Below are 16,434 nucleotides of genomic sequence, written 5' to 3'. Positions count from 1 at the left end.
CCCGGTCTGGGGAACAGTTGGGGGCTTAAGAGCATTGCTCAAGGGCCCACAGTGGTTCCCCTTCATTACCAAGCAACTTGAACCTGGCTTCTTCAGGCCCAAGTCTACCTCTCTAACATCTTAGCCACACTACATGTATAAATGCACACTTAATTTAGTCAAGCATAAATTATCAGTATTCAGGTAAAATAAATTATGAACACTCTCAAATTTGAATTTAGCAGTTTAATTATTTTCTTTTAAAATGCAATTTCATTGAAGTTATGATAAATTTGAAAACGTAATAACAGTCTTGTGTGAAATGGAATTATATTTCCTCTAAAAAAAAAAAAAAATTGGTTTTCACAGTTAGTTGTTCCATCATGTTATTTTACATTAGACATGTAAATTATTTTTTACAATGTGTAAACATAGGACAATAAGCTCCAAGTAACAGTGCTTGTATAATTGTATAATTGTATAATTGGTATGCAGGTTATATTAATTAATATTAATATGTGACAACATATAAACAGATTATTTCCTAAAATCTTGCTGAAAGAAAGCTTTCATTCTAAAATGTAAAGCCCCATTAGTGACTTTTGGCAGATTTTCACATTTTGGTGCCCCATAAAAAGAATTCTATTTCAGCATCTGACTTGCATTCTGTCTCTTCTCTCTTCCCCTCTCCAGCGAGTAAAAGTCAGTCCGATGTTGACTTAGCGCTTTCTCTGTCACCTACTTTCTCTTACTCACTTCTACCAATAATTTCCACTTGTGGTGCTGAATCAGCTACGGTGTCAGTTCAAAACAACCAGTGTGTTGATATCCAGTCGCTGGTGTGTGACACAGCTAAATCATGATGCCCTGGACTGGAAGATGTGAGGTGTGGTTTCTCAGCCTCAGGATGTTGCGCAAGTCGTGTCAGATAACTCACTGCCTCGCCTGCTGCTCATACTAGACAGATTATGTTGTACACTGCATTAGGTTTGAACACCTAAGTAAAAATAGAAACCCCAAGATTTCATAAACATGGTGTTGCTCCATTGTTTACTTGCAGTGAACAAGCCATGGTTTTTGATCCTGGGCAAGCAATGAGCTGGGTTTTCTTTCTTTCTTTTTTTCCTTTCATTCTTTTTTCTTCATGTAACAACTCAAAAGTATTAACTTTGTACTTGCTATGTGGGAATGTTAGGTCACACATGAGTCACACACAGACAAGTTTTACACGGCTAAATAGCTAAAACAGCTTGGGGTCAAATGGGCCCCAGAGCAGCACTAATGTGTGCGCTATATGTTCAGCACATTGAATAAATATCAAGATATTTTTATACTTAATCAGTTGTACCTATGGAATTAGGAAAAATAATGAAGCATGAAGCAAAAAAAACAAAAATCAACTATTGTTTTTTGAATGATAACCATTGAATGGGGTCAATTTGATCATCAGAGTGTCATGGACGTTTTTTTTTTTTTTTGCATCATAGCGGCTAAGATAAGTGGGTACATGGATCAGTACATGACAGAGGCACAGAGGTTGACAGAACTGTCACACGAGACAGCAAAACCAGACATACAAACCTTTGCACTGCCTGGATTGATTACTAGAAAGCCTGTGACTCAGTAGCAGGTATTAAATAGTATGCCTTTATATAGAAATGGCTGCAGTTTTGTTGCAAGGAAGAGGCACACCACAAAAGGCGACAGGGAAAGCATATCTTTTCTACTCGTGTAAATATTTTTGGAATGCCAGAGGCAAAGATTATTGAGACATATCACCTATCCAGCACTGCAATCTTGTACCTTCTGGATGAGTTAAGGGCTGGATTGGAATGGGTCACAAGGAGGAGTCATGCCATACCTTGTTTGACAAAACTCCTTGCAACGTTACATTCCCTTGCATCTGGATTATTCCAGCGTACTGTTGCAGTTGGTACAGGGCAGTTGTCTAGTGTGCCTTCACAAGTGTTGAATGCTATGTTATGCAGGATGGGCAGATACATTCAATTCCCACGCACTCATGGCACTTTAAATGTCACCAAGCATGGGTTTTATGGAATTGCTGGTTTTCCCAGAGTAATTGGAGCAATAGATTGTACCCATGTGCAACTTGATCCCCCCTCAGACAGAGAATTTGTTTACAGGAACCAATAACACACACATTCTTTAAACGTGCAAGTTGTGTTCAAATGAAAAGGGGCTGTAACAAACGAGGCAAAATATTCAGGGTCAGTAGACAATTCTTTCATCCTGAGGAACAGTGAACATAGTGATGGATGGCTTTTGCGTAAATGAATTACATGCTTTTTTTCTTGTAAAAATCATTCCTCACATTACTGAAAAGTGTGATAGCAGTTCATATTCTATTTTTAAGGTGATGGTGCATACACCCTTCACCCCTTCCTCTTGACACCTTTACTCAACCTGACCGCTCCAGGCAAACAAGCTACAGTATGGCCCACACATGCATGAGAACATTGTGTAGCCGACCTTCAACATCCTGAACAAACGGTTCTGGTGTTTGAACTGCACAGGGGGAGCACTTCTGCATAGTCCAGACAAGATGACCCAGATCACTGTTGTTTGCTGCATGTTGCACAACATTGCAAAACATCATGGGATGGACCATGATGCTATTGAGATGGAGGAGGAGGAAGATGAAGAGGAGAATGACCACAAACACGTGTCCTGTGGGGAGCAACAGCTTAGTGTTGTAGGATTGCAGATTCACATTACTCTAATCCAAAATAATTTCTCATGAGCCATGAGGCCACGCCTCCTCCAACATGCTTCTCTCTTTCGCTGTGCTCTTCCCCGACTCCAGGCCCCAGCTTCTGTGCTCTGGGGCCTCTGGGATTGAGAGCCCTCACCACCGCCTGTATCCCCATAATGAACTGATCATTAAAACTCTCTTGCCAGGGCCATCGCCAGCCCAGATATAGTGCTAACCAGCTGCTGAGTAATCTGCCTTTGCGCGATGTCACAGAAGAGACGTGTAAAGATGTCAGACCATCTTCAACGGTTGCAGACTGTTTCATTTGTTCTGGCAGAAACCTTATTGATTTCCTCATAAACTGTCCACTTTTGAGGCTCTGCAGGAATACTTGCTGTTTGCTGTTTGTTTGCCTGGCCCTTATTTGAAGACTGGGGTGGCGATGACTAAACCTTGGGTAAAGACTCTCAACATAAAAATGGAAAATTTGTTTGAATTTTAAATCACAACTATTGTTCAGACAAAAGTTGCCAGAGGAGCATGTTCATTTTTGTTATTTGTTTCAATAAAATCTATTTTGTTATCATTGAGAATGTAGTTTTTAATTGTGCAGATACCTTGTTCTGCAATCAGCTCCAGCGTGACATACCCCTGTATTCCAGTTATCTGCTCCTCCAACACCTGTTGCTCAATATTGGTCAGTGGCACCTCTTCTGTCCACCACCTGTCTTATTTGTCTATACTTTATCATAAGTAATTTTTCTTTGGTGCTTCATCTTGCATCTTGCAACCTCCTCCTAATTGCATTTGGTGTTCCACCTAAAATATAGTGCAAAGCGACTCTACACCAAGTATATAGAGGGAGGCCAAGGAGCAGTGAGCATCAGGGCCACTATCAAAGATTAAACATCCAAGCTCTACAAATACATCAGGAAGATGGCCCCAAGGGATAAACCACTTAGTGAACGCCTCAGGCAAGGGAAACTGGAGGAGAAGAAGTTAGAGGAACCATCATGTGGGAAAAAAAAAAAAAACCCTGAATGGGATGTACCACCGATAGACAGCTGAAGTGGCGGATATGAACAAGTTCTACCAAGGGCTAGAGAGAGCTGGACTGAAGGACAGTGTATCAGGCAGTAGTCATGGCAGCACAGGAGCAAACATTTAACAACAAAACAGAGTTTTAAAAAAGCTATTTTTTTATTTAAATGGATTTTAGTGAAAGATTAAATTGCATAATAGACACAGACTTTTTTTTTGTAAACTCAAGCTCTAGTAATTTTTTTGAAAAATGCATTTAATTGTAATAGATACATAACAGTGAAAAGGGATTGCCATTTTCATTACTTTAACTAACAGCTCCGGCTGTTCTATAACAGGGATCACCAACTCCAGACCTCTTGAGCCAGTGTCCTGCAGGTTTTCAATATAGCCATAGTGCAGCACCCCTGACTCAAATAATGGGCCGTTAAGAGGCTGGTGCAGACCTTGACAACAAGCTGTTGGAAAACTATTTCATTTGAATCAGGTGTGTTGCAGCAGGGATGCAATGAAAACCTACAGAACACTAGCTGACGAGGTCTGGAGTTGGTGATCCCTGATCCATAACATGTTACAGTACTTGTAACTTTTTAAATGTTATTGTCCACACTCTTCATTAATAGGCATTAATATCTGACAGTAAGCCAGGGCGGCATCAGCCAGAGGCAACTTTGTGCATTTCATTTCAGTCTGGTCATGGAGCAGAGGTGAACATCTCCTTCGGTAGCTGGGACTGCTGCCTCTTGTGTGTTCTTTTGGACAGGGAGGGGCCTGTGGCAGCACCCAGTGCTCATCTCCTGCTTTCACTGCAGCTGGCAGCTGGGACAGCTTTTGGATTGGGGGTGGGCCTGTGGTAGCAACCTCTGTTCATTGATTAGAATAAACACACATGCTTTCATGTCTGTCTCCAAGTCTTTAATTATACCAGAAAAGTCGCTAGATCTGTAGCTAGTTGCTGCGGGAGTCTCTGAAATTTAGCCAACAGCAGGTTGTGTCATGGTTCACGCCTTCTTCACATCTCCGACTTCCGCATGACCTTATTTGGAACACCATCACCAGCAGCTGTTAGGACGGCGCAGCTGGAACACATCAGCCTCATCACACCTCCCGCATATAAGCTCCAGACTGACATCAGCCATCGCTGGATTATACTACTCACTGTGGTAACCAGTCGAGCTCGCAGTATTATTGTTTGTACTCAAAGTTATTGCTGACCATTGTGTCTCCTTTCTCCTTTAAGCACCCGACCTGAACCCTGCCGGTTTTCCAGAATCCTGTCTGCCCGCTCCATCCCGTCCTCAAAGCGAACTCATCGAATCATCCCTAACAATAAAGTGTTCTTTGTATTTCCCTGCACTTCAGTCTCCTAGGATCCGCACACCAAACCCTGACAGGTTGAGTCACTGGCTGCAGAGAACACGGGCCTCAGAAAGTTAGTAAAATCCCTTACCGAGGAAATGATCCGACTCTCTAAAGAAAATAAAAAATAAAAGAAATGGTGATCGATCTCCAGGCACGTAGTATCAGAGATAATCAAGTTTTGGTATGAATCCCAGAAAAACAATAAGAGGATCCTGAGAATACAATTAAATCATTCATCCAAACCCAGGTAAAGCTCCCTGAGGACATCGTAAGGAACATCTACTTTCACAGAGTTCATTATTTGGGTGGAAGAAAGCAGAACAGCAGCAGGCTGAGACCAATTGTGGTGAAAGTTACGAACTTCAAACACGAAGAGCAGGTGAAGAGCCGAGGACGTAAGCTGAGAGGAACGGACTTCAGTTTCCCAACGAGATCCTGGAAAGATGAAAGGTCCTGTTTCCAATCTGGTAAAAATTCAGAGAAGAGGGTTCTTGTGCTGTCATCGTGCACCGTGAATAAATTGCACATGACACATATGTCACAATACACACACATACACAACATACGTACAACTCAAAGCATGTTAACACACATCAACACCCACCCACAATTCACACACACTCAAAGCATGTGGATACACTAAACACAAGCAGACCTATGGAAACATTACACACAGGTGGATTCATTCATCTGTAATAGTTACATTGTCCATGAAGTTTTGCATTGCTAATATATATGGACCAAATGTTGATGACCCCTCTTTTTTCACTCCTTTTTCACCTTAGTCTACAATCATTTAGATAACACATTCATTATTGGAGGAGACTTCAATATTAATTAATAAAGGTTGTTAAACAATATATGGAGGACTGTGATCTTCGTGATGCTTGGCACTCACAGCACACCACTTCTAGAGTACACCTTTTTTTCACCATTTATACTCCAGTATTTGTTGGTTAACAGCTCTTTAATGAATGATATATGGGAAACTAGAATCCATCCCATCACTATCAGTGACCATGTACCTCATTAACTTTAATTGATAAGAAAATTAAACCACCTTCTAGAAACTGGAGATTTAATACATTATTACTTAAAGATACTGATTTTATCAGTTACCTCAAAAGAGAATGGTCTTTGTATATAGAAAATAATGACCTACCAGGGACATCAGCATGTGTTCTTTGGGAAGCAGGAAAGGCAGTAATGAGACAGAAAAAAATCTAATTTTCATCACATAAGATAGAGAAGGAGAGTTTTAGGACATCTCAACTAGAGCTTAGAATTAAATCTGTAGAAGATGCCTACAGGGCTTCTCCAGAAGAACACATGCTGAAGAGTATAAGGAAAGTTAAATTTGAGATGAATTAAATAAATGACAAGAAAACTGTTTTTACTGTAAAGACTTCGCTTGCAGAATTTTGAACATGGCAACAAATCTGGAAGATTCCTGGCTACCTAATTAAAAACAAACATGGAGAAAACAATCATCTCCTCTGTTAAAGATTCAGCAGGAAATATCACCCATGATCCTGACAGAACAACTAACCTTTTTAGGGATTTCTATAAAACATTATATCCATCACAAATTGATCTACCAGACAATAACAATGAAGAATTCCTTACTAGCCTAAACCTGTCGAAATCATAACAGGAACAGGGAATGATTCTATTGCAGCTATTCTGCGCATGCCCAGTAATAGAGACCCACATCCAGGTGAGTTCCCAGTAGAATTCTATGAAGAACTTTGGACCACACTAGCACCCACATTCCACAAAATGGTAGCAGAAATTAAGGAAAGTGGTAAAATACATTTAAAAAAAAAAAAATTTATAATATGGCTAACAGTAGTATTAAAACCAGGAAAAGATCCCACATGTCATGGTTTGGTGGAACTGAGGACCCAAATGCAGGACTGAGGCTGTGTCCGAATGTCCACCCTACTCCCTAACCCCTCATTCACTACATAGGGCTGCACTACATAGTACACTACATAGTGCATTCATTTTCTTGGCGATTCGGACACAAAGCTGCCTATTTTTTCGTTGCCCCAAACCACGTGACTATCGCCGTCACCCCGGCAACCACACCCGCATCAAGATGTCATTCCAAATCCAATGCAAAGTTGTTTGTAAATATTTTTATTTTTATTCCTTATGTTGTATTTTATTCTTTGTTTGTTTGCTTATAGGTAATTTCGTGCAGCTCAATTTTTTCGCCTCCTTGCGCCATGTTGAGCTTCTGCCCGCAATGCATTGTGGTCTATATTGACCCGTCTAGTGACCATCGATGCTCCCTAGTTTTCAAGATGGATTGTGGGTCATTTTGAGTGCCCTACTTTTTTTCTCTCTGGATATTAGGACACTCTAACAAAATGGCGTGATCCCTATATAGGGCACTATGTAGGGAGTAGGGTGCACATTCGGACACAGCCTGAGAGACAGGAGGCAGATGGAATGCCGATAAAAGGGTTTAATCCATGAACCAAAAACTCTGAAATCAAGAAATACAACAGTGAAACAGGACAGATGATGTGACAAAGGACAACTGAAACCAAGGAGTTTAAACACACAGAGGAAGTAACTAGACACAGGTGAGGTGAATGAACAATCAGACCAGGTGAACCAATGAGCAGAAACCAAGAGCAACACAGAACTAAACGTGACCATGAACACAAAGGCAAACCAAGAACATAAACCAAAAACATGGCACAAACCATGATCATGACACCACACTTCTATCCGGTTACTGTACAATATCATTGTCCACTCTCCCTCTCACTTTTTGCAATCTTTATTGAACCATTAACAGCTAGTATTAGACAAAATAAAGAAATTAAAGGTATCATTGGAAGAAATATAGAGCATAAGATGAGTCTTTACACTGATGATGTATTACTCTTCCTCTCAAACTCACAATTATCTCTTTGTCAGTCACACTTAACAATTCTCATCAGTCTCTGACTACTCCATTAACAGGTTTAAAACTACTGTTTTACTCATTAACTGCACATTCCAGAATGATCCTGGTACTGCACGACAATCAAGAAATATTAGATACTTAAGAATAAATATTTCCTCCAAGGTGTCAGAATTAACAACGTTAAATTTTGTCCAGCTTTTAAAAACAGTGGAGGATGATCTCACTCAGTGGAAATCCTTTCCCATATCACTCATGGGGAGAGTTGCCACCATAAAAATGATGATTCTACCTAAACCCATTAAACCTTTCTCCACCTGGTTCAAGTCATCCGACTCATACATCATTAAATTTCTCTGGAAAGACAAACCATCACATAGTTTAAAAACTCTACAAAAGACTAAAAGCAGTAGTGGGTTAGACTTTCCTGATTTTTATCACTATTTTGTAACAAACAGATTAAAGTATATCTCAATATGGCTCAAACATGTTAATCTAGATAAACCGTGGCTCAATATAGAGTAAGCACTGTGTAAGGATTTGGTCATCTCTGACCTGTCATTTCTTAGATCAACTATCAGACACCAGAAATGTTTTAAAAGCATCAACATCAGCTCCTGTCTGACAGCCTGGTGGGATTTTCTTAAAATAATCAAGTCTTCACTTATCCCCTGTAAGCTGACACCCATCTGGAATAACCCTGACATCCTGCAAAATAAAAAGAATGATCAACTTTACTCAGTGGAGCAAATTATACAGAACGTAAAATTCATATGTTTTGAGGCACTCACTTCATAATATGGAATTAGTAGTGCCCATGTTTTTAGAATATCAACAAATTAAGTCTATAATAAGTAAGAAATACACCTTCAGCCAATGATGGTCTAGCTGGCGTATTGTGCTGAACAAATATACTCTGCCAGGAGGAGCCTTTTGGATAAGCACTCCCCTTAAATCTTAAATTTTATTCTTTATTATTATTTTAAAATATGTTTTTGCTTATAATTGCTGAACCGGACTGGAAAAATAGAAGGAAAAAGGTGGAAAGAAGTGAAGTAGAAAGAGAAAAGATAGAACAAGGGAGAACAAAACAAAAGGTACAAAACAAACCACACCAGTTGCAATCAAAGCTAAACAGAGAAACTGAACAGCTGCTACACCTGTAAAGAAACAGTAAACTTCCTGAAGTCTTCTAAGAGAACACAACAGACAATCTATAGGGGAACCTGTAACAAGAAAAATAGCAATGAACACAACAGCAACAAGTATATGTGTGTGTGGGTGTGTGTCTGCATGCGTGTATGCATCTGTGTGTATGCGTCTGTGTTTAGGGGTGTGGGTGTGTATGTAGGTATCTGGAATAAACATTAGGGGTTTTGTGTTGAGTGATCATGCAACCGTGCCCCCTCCAAGGATCAGAGGCAGACCAAGAGGGCCCCAAACCCCAGGCAACCAGCAACCACCGCAGAGAACAGAACCGAGACAGCCCACCCCAGGAACGGCAACATGTCCAGACAGAAGGAGGCAGAGGAAGGCTGCAGCCAGAATCTTCTGTTTTGACCAGTAATCATTATATTTTGATGAGCTTTGGGGGGCTCTAAGAATTCTGCCAGCCTAGTAGGAAGTTGTAAGTCTATTTCTGCTGTCATGATGCTGGACAGGGCATGTTAAAAAAAAAAATATCTGTGCTGTTGCACAGCCACAGTGTGTATATATATTTGTGTGTATAAAAGTGCAGCATGATATACGTGTTCATCATTTGTAAGTGCACAATGCAACATTTCGAGCCCCTAGAGCAGCTTGAAAAGACCAGTGCAGTTTAGTTTTATTCAAGCGCACATATGAAAAGAAGAGTGTTCAATATGTGCTCACAAACATGTTTGAATTATGTTCAGGACCACTGAGTATGTAGCTTTTTCCTGAGGCTGATCTGCCTGAACATTACCAGGCATTTTCTCTATACAGTTTACCTCACCTTGTTGATGTCACTCACTCTGTGTGTGTTTGAAAGCAGAGAGAATATCAGGCATGGATGACTGCATTGCTGACCCTTGTATTACTAGAGAAAGCATAGACTGTGTGTGCATGAGTGTGTGTGCTCGCACATGTGTGTGTGTGTTTGTAGAGCAGTCTTCTTGACAATGATTGGTCATGACAGGAGATGTGCACAGACCTGCTGCCAGGAGCAACAGCATATTACTACCACACACATTCACACAAACACACAATAAATACATACACTTCTATCATATCTTTACTCAACGACTGAATTTAAATAATTTTCAACTTTTCATGTTTACAGCACTTCCTGCTTAGATTTTGTATTTAGCCTCTTTATACCTTCTGTCATGGTGACTTTTCCTCCTCTTCTTTATTGTTCTTAGTTTACTTGCTGTGTGTCATTTTAGATAAATTGATAAATAATAATACATTAAATCAATAATGTCTTTTTTTATGGTCACTTGTGCCACAATGAAGTAACAAGGAAAACAGTATGTTGTTAAATTAGTTGCATAATAAAAAATTTAACAAGGAAATACATTACAAAATGGCACAAGCAGTCACCTACGTTTAACTATAATAAAAATTATTTGAATAAAAAAATCATGTGGAATCTGCTGTCGTAGCCTTTGTATTAAGTTTATCTTAATATAGTAATATAGTCCAACATATTGGACGGAAATCAACAAGAGCCATGTCAAATCCATCTCATGATGGAACAACTCCTGCTGAATTTCCATTCAGTTTATCACACATCTGCCAGGGTTTCCTCACGATGATGATAAGATGCAGTGGTAAGCCAGCAGCATCCCGACACCTCTTTATCTCATTATTAATATATTGAGTGCAGTAAGTTACAGCATTTTAAAAACCTTATATATTTTTAATGACTTTGGCAGAGAAGGCTTTTGTTTGAGACAAGGTGGTTCACCCTCTTCATAAAATAGCATGAGAGACTAATTTCCTTTCAAGCAAGCACGTTGCATGTCATATCTGAATACAGTATGTGCCTCAAGATTACCTAAACTTACAGATTTATGGGGATTTTACATTGTTTTATTCTAATTAGTTTATGACACTGACTCTCAAATCAGTATTAGGCCGGATTTGACCATATCATGATGGAGCCAGACTTTTATGTCAACTGACACCACAAGTAGTGTAGGTATGTTCTTATTTTTCTAGTCAAACTTGGAGTTCCAAAGTTTGGAGTGCAGAATTATTGACACATTGCCAAGAGCATAGTGTTGAAGCTGGAGAGAACAATAATTTGGAGTTTGCTGAAGTTTAGGAAAACCAAGAACAGCACAAAAGAATCGGTCAGCGCACACTAGTAAAGTTATCATATACATGCACTCCAGATGTTGTGGAGGCTGGTTTGCAGGGATGCGATTATCAAATGACTTGGGGGTTTTGATATCCTGATGACCTACAAAGCTAGTGCCTGATGTTATATTTTCCACTATTGACCTATCAGAAAGTAGCCAGATCAGTCAGAAGAAACTACATAATGATGAATAAATAAATGTATTATTTAAAAAAAAAACTAGAAAATATTATAAATATCTGTGATGCATATAGGTGCTTGACAAAAATATTGACATTTTTAAAACTCAGGATCCTAATATTCATTATGGTTTTGTGCAACATCAAACGTCCTTCAAGCCTTTCATAAACACGTTTATCAGTTTAACTAGGCAGCATTGTGCTTGCATCATTATCTAACATCTGATCCGCAGTAACTGTGCTTCTCAAACTTGTATCAATGGAAGAAGGACTTCTACCCCCAATAGAATTAATCATAACAAGTAAAGTAACAAAAAAAGTACATGTCACTTTGAAATGTCACTGTTATTTGTTAATAAGGATGCTTGGTAAAATTAAAACATCTGCTTTTAAAAGACAATACATATTTTTATTTAAATATGTAATTAAAATGTTTCACCCTATTCTGAATACTCAGTACTCCAAATTTTGTTTCTATTGCTGCATCATATGACAAACATGAGGATTAATATGGACATGTGTGTGTATTGCTCTAACCATGAGTGTATGGCCATGTATTTATTTATTTACATTTTATTAGTATATGTGAAGAAAGCAAACATTACCATCTTGTATTTTTATCAATAAATGTACACAATCATTCTTATAAACATTAATACTTCTAAATCTAACTTGTTTTACCTTCACGGCTACCATAAGGTTTAAAAAATGGGAAAAGAAACCACACATGGAGAGAAAACATGGTAATAAAAGCATTAAATATCTAACTATCAGCAGTTCAAAAGGTTTGATTTTTTTTTCTCAGATTTTTTTAAAGGCCCTGTGGGAGTGATTAAAGCATTGGCTTATTTAAAACCAGACAGTCTAGTGTAAAAACACGTTCTGTCACCTTTTGACCTGGTTCTGCACCAGTGACGCTGATTAAAGCAAAAATATCCAGTGAGGTCTAGAAGGTTTCCAAACAATATGAATATCGGTGATGCCACAGGTGAAAAAGCTCAAAGTAAATAATTCTATATGATGTGAGGAGGAAAAGTAGATCAGAGAGGAAAGACTGCTTTAAGGCTTTTATCTCAAATGTAACTTTTAAATCATTTTGTTTTATTGGATGGCTTCAGAGCAGTGCAAGATTAAAGAGACTGAAGAAATTCAGAAAGAGACTGATAGACTTTGACCACAAGGCAGCCTTAGAACAATAGCTTTGTACATGATTAGTCTGTCAAGCATGTCTTACCTTGAATTGCAACAGACCTATATGCAATAGAAATAGCAAGGCAGACATGCATTCTATATGGTCACAATTGGGGTGTGACACATTTCAGTCTCTCATTAGACTTCTAAAGTTGATCCTTTCGACCTTGCAAGTTGAAGTTGTCTCCTCTGATTGTAAGGTCAAAACCACTGTACTCTCATGTCCATGCATGCATATTAAAACACATTTTCACGTGACAGCAATATCTCTATGTTGGATTAAAACAGCTCATTTTATCAGTCACTGGATTTGTCATGAAGATATTTTGTCTTTTTAAAGAATCACTTTATTCCATGCTTAAACAGCTAAATTATCACATATTTACATGTATGAAGGATGTTTGATCAGATCTATTAATGCTTATGTATAATTTGTGACTCACATATCATTATTAAACTGTGGATTGCTTAGCTTTGATTTATTACAAAATGCTATTTGGACACTTCAGCACAACCCTGGGCATTAGCATTCATGTAAAAAGAAAACTCTAAATTGATGCATTGGAACTGAGCTCATGAAATTACAGTAGATCAAAAGGGCTAATGAATGGGTGGGATGAGAATATTTTTATTTTTCTTTTATGGGGAAAAAAAGATGAGTCCATAGAGACATTTGGTAGTAGCTAAAAATGACCTGTTGTTTTAATAAGCGGTTTTTGCTTGGAGCTGGCGACTTGACAGTTTCTGAGCCAGAGTGAAAAGTTGGATTTGGAGTGGCTGATCATGGTGTCTCCCTCTGATTCTACCCTTAGACCAAGGAGGACCACACACCTGTTCGCTGCAAAGGGCAGAATGAAAATCAGGTGTATTAAGAGCCTGGTGAGGCAAACCTGCTTTGTTGCCTCCACACAGTAATCTCAGCAAGACAGCTGGCCCCCATATTTCAGGGAAAAATGCAAATTGCTAGTAAACTGACAGCTCCTTTTGTCTTTGTGGCTTCAGCATGTTGACATGCATCACTGGCTTCACCGTTTCCAATGAGCTCAAAATTTATATGCTTACTTTCGGAGAGTATATAAGGTACAAGAGTGCCTTTTACAGCACAGTATAAGTAAATTACAAATGTTTAATGACAGCCTTTTCTAAACCGTCACCACATCTATCAGGTTGCACATTTCTCTCTCTACCCCTGGAACATTCTCTCCTTTTCATCTTAACTTAGCAATAACTCTCAGTGAACAATTGTTTAGTCTCCTGCTTAACATTTCTCTCTGACACCCTTTTTAGTTGTGAATAAAACTTTGTATATGAATGTTTCACTGTGCATGTGACAAAGACTATGAAAATTAAATGAAAGAGGGAACACACACTTGAGAGAAAAATGGGGTGGAAGACTTAGTGTCACTCTTGTTGTCTGGGTGGGTGTGCTTGTGAAGCTGGAAAAATCATTCAAATTGGGAAAGGAATGCAGGAATTCTCACTAGTGATTTTGATCTAAGCCAAATTTCTCTGTCAGAAAAATCCCCAAGTAGCTGCCATGCAATTTCACAGTGATTGGACAAGGAGTGAAACGAGAGAGGGAGGAGAGACTGGAAGAGAGAATGTATAGAAGAAGAACCAGGAGAAGAAATGAATAGAGGGTAGAGGGATCAGAGTTAGAGGAAGAAAAAAAAGCAGAAAGGCAGGCAGACTGAGGCGAGTATGGTAATACTGAGTTCATTTTTATAAGTATTTCAGCTACGGGTAGAGGAGAGCACTGCTGTGAGACGGCAGACTTACATCTTTGAAAGTAAGCTTTTTAGGAATGAGCAGCTGAGGTTAAAAATCACACATCACTCTCATTGTCTTCATTCTCACAAGCTTCACTCAAATTACCCTGAAAACTTTTATTTTTTTTGCATTTAGCAAGAGAAATTCATTCCTGTTACTACCCCATTTCATTTAAGGGCAGGGTGACACAGTATCAGACAGGTCATGCGTCATATTCATGAATGTGAGCAATTTAGATAGTTCAGTCAAACTGACTGGTACAGAAAAGACAAATTCAAAACAGCTTCTCGCCAGGTACTCATCAGGCATGTACAAGAGGAATAAGATTTTTTTTTTTTTTCTTACAAAGATAAACATTTCAAAAGTATCTGTAACTTTTCTCAATGATAAATGTGGAAGTCTTTAATAATGCATATTTCATTACTGCATGTTCCTACGATTAGTAACAAGCTTTATGTCTCCATTTGGATCTAGCTCTGAAAATATCATTTGAAAATCTCTATATCTTTGAGGTTGAGACGTTTTCTTGCTGTAAATCTAATCTTCAGTTTTCTGTACTGATTCTGAGTAAGGCTCATCTGAAATCCAAGCTGGGGTACACTAAAATGTTGATGTACTCTCTGTTAACCATAGCCATTTTCCTGCTTAAACTAAACAGGGATGTTCTGAAGAACATGTGGATAGCTTTCTTCTCAGTCGATTATCAACCATGCACTGCACAGCAAGTAATCCAGTGCTAGAGATGTACATTTATAGCTAGAAATGCTTGCAAAGGCTACATGGACAAGGGAAGAGAATGCATTTAATAAATATATAATAAAGATATGCCTTGGAATTGCTGTTATGTTTACAGTACATAAAGTATGGCAAATATCAATACTGAATATATGCTGAAAAGAGTATGAAGTGGTCTTTATAGTTTTAAAACCACATACACTTGCTTGTATTAAAATTCTCCAGAAGATTAACTCCTATATTAAACTGTCTCACTTGGTGAGCTTTTGGAAATGTTAATAGAGACCTGACTATAAAGTATCCATAACAGGTCTAGAGCATATGTTGCAGACATTTTCATTCTTATATGCTTCCCCCTCAGAACATCACTGAAAAAGTTCAGGGCTGCAGTGCAGATGTGAAAACAGCTCATGTCTTATTCACTTCTGCTATCAGCCTGTTCTTATGAAAAGGCACAGTTAAGTCAATTTGTACTTTATTGGTACACCTTTTTGTAGTTCTGTTGATAATTTCATGCTATACACAGTGAAAGGATGGCACTCTGTCCTGAACTTTTACACCTAACTCAATGATGGAGAAAAAAAAAAAAAAACTGATGTGATGCTTCCCATGAAATCCTGTAGTAGCTATATTTTTCAGATCACTGCTTTGTTGGAATATCTCATACAGAATATATTTTTGCTGCACGGTGGTGTGGTGGTTAGCACCGCAGCCTCACGGCAAGAAGGTCGCTGGTTCGAGCCTCGGTTGTGGGGAGGTTTGAACCTGGGAGCGGTGGCCTTTCTGTATGGCGATTGCATGTTCTCCCCATGTATGCGTGGGTTTTCTCCAGGTACTCCGGCTTCCTCCCACCATTCAAAGACTTGCATGTTAGGCTAATTGGTCACTCTATGAGTGTGTGTGTGTGAATGGTTGTTTGTCCCTATCTGTGTTGGCCCCGCGATGGACTGGTGACCTGTCCAGGGTGTACCCTGCCTCTCACCTGCTAAAAATGCTGGGCTAGGCTCCAGCTTACCAGTGACCCATAATGGACAAAGCGGTACAGATAATGAATGAATATATTTTCCCTGATGATTTTCTTTAGAGTCTTTATGTCTTATCATAATATCATTTCCTTTGGCAAAGTTTCCTGGCGCAGTCGCTGAAAATGTGTGAAGAGTCATTTGAATGTCACAGTTCAGTTTCCACTAACTAAAAAAATTGATCCATCCATCCA

This window comes from Melanotaenia boesemani, chromosome 1, assembly GCF_017639745.1.
Source record: "Melanotaenia boesemani isolate fMelBoe1 chromosome 1, fMelBoe1.pri, whole genome shotgun sequence".
Lineage (NCBI taxonomy): Eukaryota > Metazoa > Chordata > Actinopteri > Atheriniformes > Melanotaeniidae > Melanotaenia > Melanotaenia boesemani.
The sequence above is the reverse complement of the archived record's forward strand: the minus strand, read 5'-3'. Positions refer to the sequence as shown.